Source organism: Solanum lycopersicum, chromosome 1 (assembly GCF_036512215.1).
Source record: "Solanum lycopersicum chromosome 1, SLM_r2.1".
Lineage (NCBI taxonomy): Eukaryota > Viridiplantae > Streptophyta > Magnoliopsida > Solanales > Solanaceae > Solanum > Solanum lycopersicum.
In genome coordinates this window covers 64,736,219-64,747,331 of record NC_090800.1, presented here as the reverse complement: position 1 = coordinate 64,747,331, position 11,113 = coordinate 64,736,219, and the positions used below count along the sequence as shown (strand labels likewise).

At 30.1% G+C, this 11,113-nt stretch overlaps 1 long non-coding RNA gene across 1 annotated transcript; it reads left to right on the top strand.

The window, feature by feature from the left end:
* Positions 1–7,244: 7,244 nt before the first annotated feature.
* Positions 7,245–10,053, top strand: LOC138340854 (uncharacterized). Its single transcript, XR_011213702.1, has 3 exons — positions 7,245–7,377; positions 9,198–9,267; positions 9,811–10,053. It is a non-coding gene; the product is annotated as an uncharacterized lncRNA (long non-coding RNA).
* Positions 10,054–11,113: the final 1,060 nt, after the last annotated feature.

Here is an 11,113-nt window from a genome sequence, read left to right as displayed (position 1 = left end):
TAAGGTCGCTAGGCATATATCTATCCTAGAAATGAATCAAACTCTCTATTTAGAGTCAACCAAACTTCTTAATTTCCATGTTCTATCCTCTTATTACTCTACGAGTTCAATTTGGACAAGGGATTTATTTCTATCGCGGTCAGTCATGAAATACAAAAAACAAGAAAGTAAGAACGAATCATAGATAATTCTTGATAAACCCTTAAAAAATTAAGGAAACTTCAGTCATCCTGTAGCCAAAAACCTTGAACTAGGGTATATAGCTACTCATAATCCTTAAAACAATATTCATAATTTTTAAAACATTCTAAAGAAGTACTAGAAAAGAAGAAGTAAAAAGTAAACCTAAAAACTTCCAAATCTCGTTCTTGATTCCTCCCTTTCGAAAATTGGAAAAAGAACAATTATAAAATTACATTAAGTCCCTATTTATACTAAATTCTTAATATCCAATTTTGGCTTGTGCATCGCGCGACGCGGACCTGGAACGCAGTGCTTTGTCTCAAGATCTATTAATCAATTAATCTTTGGCGTTCAATTGTGCGACGCGGAGCTGACACGAAGTCCACTGTTTGAGAATTTACTTCCCTCTCAAGATTTTATTCCCTTCTACGTGTCGCGAGGCTGACATGAACATGCTTTTGTTGCATTTCCTCACTTCACTTTTCTTTTTTTCGTCCTTAGATTTCCTCGTTGCCTCTATTTGCTCTTTTTAATGCATGTCTCTTTCACCTCACCTTCCTGCAAAGCTCATCATGTTAGTTAGTTTGGAAATCCAGAATGTATTAAATAATACACTTAATCTATACTCATAAGCTTCAAACCAAGCTATCATGTCAGTATAAATAGCGTTATGAGCGTGTAAATATACCCAGGATCAATAATATAAAAGGTATGACTCATTAATACCAAGATGGATACATGATTTATAGATACTTGAGTTATTATGAAATCACATTCCCATATCGGTGTCCAATACTAATCCAAAAAATTTACTTATTTAGGTGCTTTAAAAAATAAGTTCCTTATTTGGGTTGATATAACTGCTCAACACTTAGCTTTAGAAAGCTTTCTTGAAATAAATGTTCAATTTTCTTACTCAAAACTCTTTTGGGAATCTTAGTTTCCTCTTATATTAAATGTCAAAAAACATTTATAGACTCTTAGGGAACACTTAGTTCGCTTATAACTTTTGAGAAATGAACGCAACTCCTTACTCTTTACTTAGCTTGAAACTTGAGTCTTAAATCAACTCTTTTGAAATACTCCTTGAATCTTAAAATAAAGTTAGAAAGTTGTTAAAGACCCTTGAGAACTCTTAAGAACTTTACCTTAACTTGTTTCTTAACTTCTAGACTTGACTCTTAACTTCTTTGACTTTGATCTTAACATTCCTTGAATTGGATTATGGATTCAAGGTGCATGACCTCATGTTTATGGATGATCTCATAATGTTTAGATGTGCCTTAGAGTTTTGGAATCAACTAAGAAACATGGGTACATTACTTAGGAACTTTTACGAAAAGATGGAGAAAGAATGGGGTGAACTGGCGTCCTTGGCACGCTGAGAGATGTGGAGAACCAGGCCCCAAACTTCAGAAGCCAAGTTGGGGCGTTCTGGCTAGCGCAGCTCCCCAATATGGACAGAGATTATCCTGTGGGGATATAAGAGGCGCAGTGACCCAAGGCCCTACAAACAGGCTTTCTCGACTTTTATTATCCATTTTTAAACTCCAAAGCCTCTTAACGTCCAAGGTTACCGAACACATTTGACTCAAAAACAAACCTGGAAACACGAATCAAATCAACTCTAGGCATGCAACAATTTTCTTCAAGAACTTCACTTTTTATCATTCAACCCACTCATAATCGCTGAATTTAAACAAGTTGCTGTGTGAGTGAACTAACCCAAAATGAAAAGATCTCATGTACGTGGATAGGGATCACCCCGAACGAATTGAGACGACCCTGGAAAAAGTAGACGAGGGACACTTTGGTATGTGTATGACAATCTATCATTCACCACCGTTGTCCCAATTCATGCAGGATTGGAGTTACAAGGTGAATGATTTCCAGAGCGATCCTCCTTTGCCAGATTATTTATATTCACACCCGCCCCCTCCTCTTTCATCTCTTCATCCACCTTCCCTGTCATCATTCCCTTCGCAGGTGCGAAATCAATATCCACCTACGACCGGTCCTCCTTTGTCTCCCCCCCACCCCCATTGCGCCTTCTGCCGATGACAAATTGATATCCACCTCTACCACTTGCATCCCCTCCTCTTTCATATCTTCCCCTACCGTCTCACCCATGTTTCTCTCTGCCTCTTCCCTCATATTCTCAACCAAGGTTCTCTTAGACATATCCTTCATTAGTTCCCCCTATGAAAAACCAGTATGAAAACAGTCCTAGTGCGAGGAGAAGGCCAAAATTTGGTTGGTGTGAGTCCTTGCATGGTATCCAAGATGTTCACTCTAATCAACAGATTATTATTTTCCCTCTTTGAGAATGAGAAATTCATATTAACCTCCACTTCTTGAGGTTTCTTTGTATCCATCTCTTCTTCTTGCGGATTCTTTGTATTCATCACCACCCTTTCCTCCTTTATCTCTTACCCTACTGTTGCAACCACTAGTCTCTCAGCTAATGAAAAATTGTTATCCATTTCTAAGATTGAAAGAGTGGGCAGAAACCGTCTGTTTATTATTCTCCTACACTAAAGATTCACAAGAATCTTAAGTAAAAATTAGATTTCAATTTTGCATAAAAATATCAATCATTTAATTAATAAAATTGATATGTACAACTAATATTTACTAAAATCACCGCAAAAGAAAATTACTATCCATATTTAGATCAACGAACCGACAAAAACCTTCTATTCTTGTTTCTCCTCTACTCAAGAATGACGAAAATCTTAGCTTGAGATTTTAACTATAGATAAAAATATCAATAAATAAATTAATAAATGGATTTGTACCAATGATACTTACTGAAATCGCTGGAAAAGAAAATCACCGTTCTTTTATGAGATCAAAGAGTCAAAAAAAAAAAACTCAATTCATGATTCTCCTGCACTCAAGAATCATAAGAATCTTGAGTTAGAATGAGATATCAACTTTTGACTACTAAGGTTGTGATAGAAATAATTGGAGAACTTACAAGTCGAGTAGATGCGTCACGAAAATATAATGGCTTTGTTTTGCCTTTTTTTTTTGGAATTCTGAGGATGAGCCAACTCATCCTAATATTATTCATAAGAAGCTGAATGGTGATTTACCCGTGATGCCCATAGAAAATGCAAGTTGAGCGATAGCTGAAGAGAGAATAAAAAATGATTTGTAAAATTATACGACTCTAATAATATTTAAAGAAATACGTATATTTAAATACCAAAAGGTTAAGCGAGAATTAGAGATAATTACAAACAAATTTAAGAGCTTTATTATCATGATATAAAATATAACTCCTTAATATTTTATTATTTTTATTTTTAAAATTAAGTAACTCCAACTTCATTCATTTTTTTAAAAAAAATATAAAACGATCAACTCAATATTTAAATAAAAATAATAATATTTTACTTTAAATTTATAACTTTCTTTAGAAAACAAATAGAAAAATAAAATTAATTTTCTTTTTTTAAAATTATATAAATGATAAACTCAACATGATATTTACTTGGGATGTATGCCATTTGTAGAAAATAAATGAAATTTTCATATATGTTAATATTTACCGGTAGGGTTGTTCATGGTTGTTATGATTAAATATCAAATTGAACCGCAATTCGAATCAAATCAATGAAAACAACAACTATTTGATTTGATTTGGTTAGATTTGGTTTTACATTTTGAAAAATCGATACTATTTTATTTGGTTTTGGTTTTACTAAAAAGCAAGTGCAAAAATAACCAAATTGAACCGATAAATTTTATAAATATTTATATGTTATTCATAAATAAAATATAAATATTTTGTTAAATTTTAAGTAACTTAAGTCTTTAACTTTCCATTTTCTCAAGCTCAACACATAAATTTTAGCTCATCTATTACAATCATGTAAGTCCAAGTCTATCAATATTCATTACTTTAGTCTTTACCTGCCATACATTTCATAAGATAATTGCACATTCTCTTAATTGAAACATTTTGATTGTGTAATAATAATATTAACGTTGTTTAATTACTTAATTGAATCAACAATAGCTTTCAGTGGGTTGTTCATGCGCTAGGTATCTGTGTCTATCAAGAAACATATGTCCTCAAAAATTTATTACTTTGAAACTAAAAAACCAGAAAAACTGAGTCAAACCATCAATAACCAAATCGACGGTTGTTTTTTTCCTGTTTTGGTTTGATTTTGTTTTTAAAATTTAAGAAACCAATTACATTGATTTGATTTTGATTTTAACCAATGACCGATTCAAATCGAACCACGAACACCCCTATTCACCTGCTATAAGAATTTTCTTGTTTGCATAAATACATTTTTTATATTTCCTATTTTTTCTCTTTTAAGATTAAGAAGCTTTAACTTCATTCTTTTGAAAAACCATGACAAGAATCAACTTAAAATATGATGTTTTAGTTTTGATTTATGACTTTTTTTTTAGAAAATAAATAAATAGGTGAAATTGTCATCTCCGTTTGTATTCATCAGTTAGAGGTAGAAAATAAATAAAATTGTCATTATATCAAACATTTATGTATTACATGTGTTTCTTTGTTTTTATAAATTATATTTATTAAAACGATCCTTAGTATTTTGTTAGTTCTTTTTATAAAATAAAAATAAAATTAGGTAATTTTAACTTCATTTTGTAAAAAAATCATAAAAAGGTTCAACTCAAAAAATAAATATTCAAACATGATATTTTGTTCTTGACTTATGAAATAAATAAATAAAATTGTCATATTTATTAATATTTATCTGTCACAGGTATTTCTTTACTTGCATAAATTATTTTTACTAATTAAATTTTTTACTTTTTTTCTTTTCAATGCAAGTAATTTTATCTTTACATTTAAAAATCATAAAAAGAATCAACTTAAAACATAAATATTCAAAAAAAAATGATATTTCACTTTTGACTTATAATTTATTTTAGAAAATTAGTAAATAAATGATGAATTAAATAAAATAAAATAAAATAAACATAATTATTGTCAATTATATTTTTCATTTTGCAACACATTAGTTATTAGTAATCAATCATTGATTATGAAATTTTCAAATACATTAATATTGATTATGACTTTATTTAAATTTTTTAGAACTTTTGTGTAACAAATTCTTACAAAAAAAAAATGTTTTAACAAATGTTTCCTTGTTATGTGTTTTTATTGCATATTTGTATTTTTATTTGTTATAACAAAAATGACACATAAAATATGAATAATCTTTGATTTGTCAATTTTTTATGCTCTATTTTGTTTTCTTCCTTCCATATAAGTATTTTCATTTTCAACAGATTTTTATGTTATAAAAATGTTTTTCATTTTCAACAGATTTTTAAGTTATAAAAATGTTTAACAAGTGTTTTTACATGTATTTAATTTAAATGAATATTTGTATTTTCATTTGTAATAATATTTTAGCTTTTGTTCTTTCTTTTTCTTTCTTTCACATGGGTGACTTCATCTTTTTTTTATTTGTCCTAATCCATCGGCAATTTTCTAAAGTTGGCACTAATTTTCACTTAGACACTTCAACTAGACTTTTTTCATTTTAGACACCTCATTTCATGTTTCGCTGTGTCATTTTGAGACTTTTTGCTAACATAACACAGTGAGTGTAATACACTCCTTACCAATGCGTGGAGAATTTATATTTAACCTATTTTTATTTAATTTTTTTCATCTTCTTCCCTATTTAAGCCATCATTTTCCAAAACTTAAACTTCTTTCATAGAGAAATAAATCTAATAGAGATTTCAAGCTCAACTTTTCTTATTTTGCTGTCATTCTTCCTCCTTGAATTGTTTTGAAAAAAATCAAAATATATTTTCTTAAAAGGAAATCTAGACATTTAGGGAACTCTTTGTTTAGATTTGAAGAATTTGGTTTTATTTGAAGTTATAAGTAAGAGGAATCAGTTTTTGCAAAGAAATTGTATTTTCTGTAAATAATTTCTTTCAAATTAAATTACTATGAAAGTATATTGAAGAAAAACAATCTGGGGTAGGGGGTTGTGGAATGTGGAGAAGACAATCAGGTGTGGGAGAGGTTAAGGATAAGGGGTAGGGGTGGTGGAGAAGACAACATAGGGCTTGTAAGTGTTTAATTTGTTTTTTTAAAATTATTTGGATTAAAATTGACAGATGCAATTAAGTCATTGGCCTTTTAAAAAAAACACAAAATTTATTATTTCCAATATATATGCCACGTCTCTTTATTTAATTCATCATTTTGACACGTTATCGATGAGTGTGTTACACACGCCTTTTATATTTGGCTGATTATTAAAAAATATCAAAATGACACATTAGAACTTGTCATGACGTGTCTAAAATGAACAAAACCTAGTTAAAATGTCTAAGTGAAACTTAGTGCCAACTTTAGGAAGTCAGCAATGAATTAGGCTTTTCATTCTAGTCTAACTGATGTTTACGTTACAAAATATATTTTGACAAGTGTTGAGTTGTGTGTCTATTTTATTTTTATTTTTTTGATAATGATGCACTTATAACGTGAATCATGGTGAATCATTCTTTTTTTATTTTGTTTTTTTCATAACTAAGACAATTTGGATAAAATGTGAAGAAGTTATCGTTACAGATATACTGCTTTAATTAATTTATATTGTAGTTGAAGAGGTAACAAATGGATTTTAATTTACTATATAATGTTTCGGTATTCTTTTTTAATTATAACGTTATATAATATGGATATCAAATAAAAAAAATATTTCAGCAAAGTTTTGTATGTATAATTAAATTTTGGTTATATTAGCCTATCTTTAAATGGAAATGTCTTCCAATTTTTTAAATGAAAAAATTAGCAAACTAGTTACAATTTCTAATATAATTATTAAAAGTATTTACACTCTAAAATAATTGTTAAAAATGTCAATATGTTAATGTTTTAGAAAACAAATTGTATCATAATATAATTAATTTTCTTTTCTTTTCTTTTTCAAATTAGGCCCAGATTGAACCTTTTTTTACTCTCTATCCAGTAAAAGAAAATATAAAATATATCATTACCGACTTAACCCTCTTTGTAGGTTTTACCCAAATCCCTTTTTTTCTCTTTCCTTTTTTTCACCATTGTTATTTCCTTTCCTTATTCAAGAAAATCAACAATCAAATTTCTTATACTTTGTTCAAGAAATCTCACAATTAATTCAAAAGATTTTTCACTCATTGGTAAAGGTAAATTCAAAGTCAAGTTTTTGTGAGATTTCTTGTGATTTTATTTTCATATTAACTAAGTATTTTGCATTTTGAATTATTGTTCAATTTTTTGTGAGTTTGTTTTCATATTCACCAACTATTTTATGAGAGTTCTCCTTTTTATGTATTTCAAATTTTTTGTCTTTTAAACATTATTTTGCGAGTTTTTTTTCTTGTTGCCATTTTGGTACTTAGATATGAGATCTAGACATACTTGAAGATCCCCGAGAAGTGTAGGCATGTAATCTTATGTTTTGCTTTTTGGTTATCCCAAAAATGCTTAACACTTCATTTTTCTCATTGCTCAATGTTGGTTCACCTTTCATATGAGAAGAAGAAGAGAGAGAGTGTTAGAGAAGAATGTTGCAAAAATTGTATTCATACCAAAACTGTATTCATATTAATATTTGTTTGTTAATTGATTTTCTTTTATTCAACTTTGTATTTTTATTATGATTATTGTTTATTTTTTTTAGTTTGTAGTCATTTCAATAGGTGCCAAATGAATTTATATTTCTTAAGCATGAACACATCCTAGAGAGAGTTAGAGAATAATGTTGAAACATAATTATGCATACTAGAATTGTATTCATTTCAATTCTTGTTTGTTGATTGTTTTTATTTAATTCAACATTGATATTTTTATCAAGAACATTGCATTTCTTTTTTTAGTTGTACTCATTTCAATAGGTATGTCAAATGGATTTGCATTTCTTAAGCTTAGTTGTGTCTTATTTTTTCACAATAAACTGTAATTTTTTTCAGAATATTGTATCCTTTCTCAACATATTGTAGTATTTCCACTAGTTATGCTATTTTATTCAAAAATATTGTATCATTCCACAACAGATTGTATTATTTCCACCATATATGTTAATTTTTTCATGATCTTGTATCCTTTCATAAATCATATTCATGTGTAATGATTAGATTATTTTGGGGCACAACCAGTAATATTTTTGTAATACAAATAAAATAAAAATATAATTGGTAGTCATGTAATACAATTTTGAAGACCGAATACAATCCATGATTAAGATCTGTAGTGATCGGATTCCGCATTATAGAGAAGTCAACTAGAAAAATTAAGGACCACAAAACTTTTTGAACTTTTTGGAATTTATTAACTTAGTCCACAATTGGACAAAATGGAGTCATTAAGGCGTAGAGAAATTTGGGAACAGTAGGGTGTATTAATTACGATTTTGATTACATGATTGGACAAATAACTCATTAAGAAATTCATATGACTTTATGTAATTGAATATGGGAGAGTAGAACTCCCCGAATTGATCTTAGCGTGAAAGGTATTTTCTGAACGTTGTTGGTCAGAGGTGTGTTGTGAAATGGAGGTCATGGAATTCTTTAAATATCTCACTGGTTCGTGTAAGCCGCCTTGGAGGGTATTGTTCCTTCTTTGGTGGGGCCGCTACAGCAGTATGAGGGCTGCTATGTCGGGTTCGACGCGACTTAAAGTCTTAATTAAGCCAATAAAAGATTTTATTTTACACTTTTGAACTTTTAGAGCTAAAGAACAAACCCTATGCGACTCTTCATAGTTCTTCACCATTCTCAAGCCTAAAGGTATGTTTTTAACTCCTAGAATCTATTTGATTCATAAAACGTAATAGAATGGGTAATTATCGATGGGGAGGGGTTCTTGATGTAGAATTATGGTGGAAACAACCCTAAATTAGATGATTGGGATCATGGGTATGATCTAGGATTCGTAGAATTGTTAGTAATTTGGGTAATTAGTGATTTTTCATTGATTCCCATGTTATTATGATTGTTTGTAGATCATGAACAAGGGGAACGAACATGGAAAGAGAAGGATCAAGGTTCATAGGGATTTAAGCTTGTTTCGAGGTAGGAGATGATTGTGATTCTATTATTGTTTGATGTATGTTTATTCTTGCTTCATTATGATAAATGTATGTATATTAATGTTGCATTATTGATCACACTTGTTGTAAAAGAGATAGATATATTATCATTTCTAACAAACCATGACATAAATGTATGATCTTGAGTATATACTTATGATTGTGATTGTGGTGTGTTGAATGGATCGCTTGCCACGTTTGGGTATAACTAACTTGGATTGGTTGCTATACTTCAATATAAATATGAAATTGGTTGTGACGTTCCAGCATAATTATTGGATCAGGTACCACGTTTCGAAATCCTAACAGTTTGGGTTTGGGTTCCATCAGATGACCAATGGTGTGATAGAAAATGTTAAGTTATTTATTTTTCATAAATGTTGATAATATTGTATATGTTCGATATATGCATGTCATTATATTGTTGTAATGATTATGTATGTTTTACTTAGTGGGATAGACATGTGATCCTACTAGTACATTGTAGTTGTGTACTGATACTGCACTTGCTCTTATTTTTTTATAGTACAGGGCATCTCCAAGCGGCTTTTAACAAACCTCGCTTAGAAGATCAGTGATCGTTCGAATTCAAGGGTAAGTTAATTATTCTGAGCTGTCATGGGTTCTCTTTGTCTATGTCCACTATTTTCGGACATAGGCTTTTCTTCTAGTTCGTATTATTTCATTAGTTTTGGGTTACATCACTTATTGTTTAGACTTGTTGAACTTTTATAAGTTTGGTACATTGACTTTAAGGTTCTAGGTTATTTCTTCCGCGTTGTTTAGTTCGTTGTTAGACTTTGTTTGAGTTTATCCAAACTCCCAATTTTTCTTTCCTTAGTATTTAACTTACTCCATAACTTCAATACCTTAGTTTTTTTTTTTTGCTTGGTTTGGGCTATAGTAGTGATTTTCTCATCGGAAGTTTAGTGTGGGTTCCAATCACGATGGTTTGGGTTGTGATAAAGTTGTTATCAGAGTTTACTGTCACAATCAGGGAGTACCCCTTAGAAATAATCGGTGTCGTCGTCCTTAAAGAGGACTAAGACTAACCTCTTAGCATTCTTTATTACATTTCATAGGTTAAAAAGTGCTGAAAATTAAAACTTTTCATCTACGTCTACTTCATGGGGTTTACTTAGACCTCTCGCTTACACATTATATATTTATAGCGAGTATACATAGACTCCTCGTATAAGAAGCTCACATAGTCTTATACTTTTATACCACATATAGACAGCATACATAATATAGTCTTAAAAGGGTTGCCTTATACTAAACCATCTAAACTAAACAGAAAATATGGGCATAGCCCTTACACAAATGTAAAAGTATCACTTAGGGCATACAACAATATCTTGAAAAAACACACGTAAAACGAGTGTCTTTAGACTATAACAATGTAATATAGGTAGAGTAATAAAAAGGCATCATCCTCGGAACATGAGGACATAGCCACACTTGGAGAAATGATTGAAGCCTTCCTTCAAAGTTGTCACGAACCCTTCACGATCGAAACCTAAAATGTCAGGGGAAAAGGGAGAAATGGGGTTAGTATATCACTTGTACTAAGTATTGAATCATGTGCACATACAATATAGAAATCATGCTAAAATGGTCATTTGTACAAAACCATGTAAAGTTACTTTGAAAAGCCTTATGCACAATCAAGAACACAGATAAGACAATAACCACATATTCATTAAAGCAATAGCATATTCCACACAAGACCATCCTACTCAAGTTAAGATATGCCAACATGTTCATACCATAATAGAATTCATAATCAAAGTAACTCCAACATCATGTTTACAACAGCAAAGAATGGA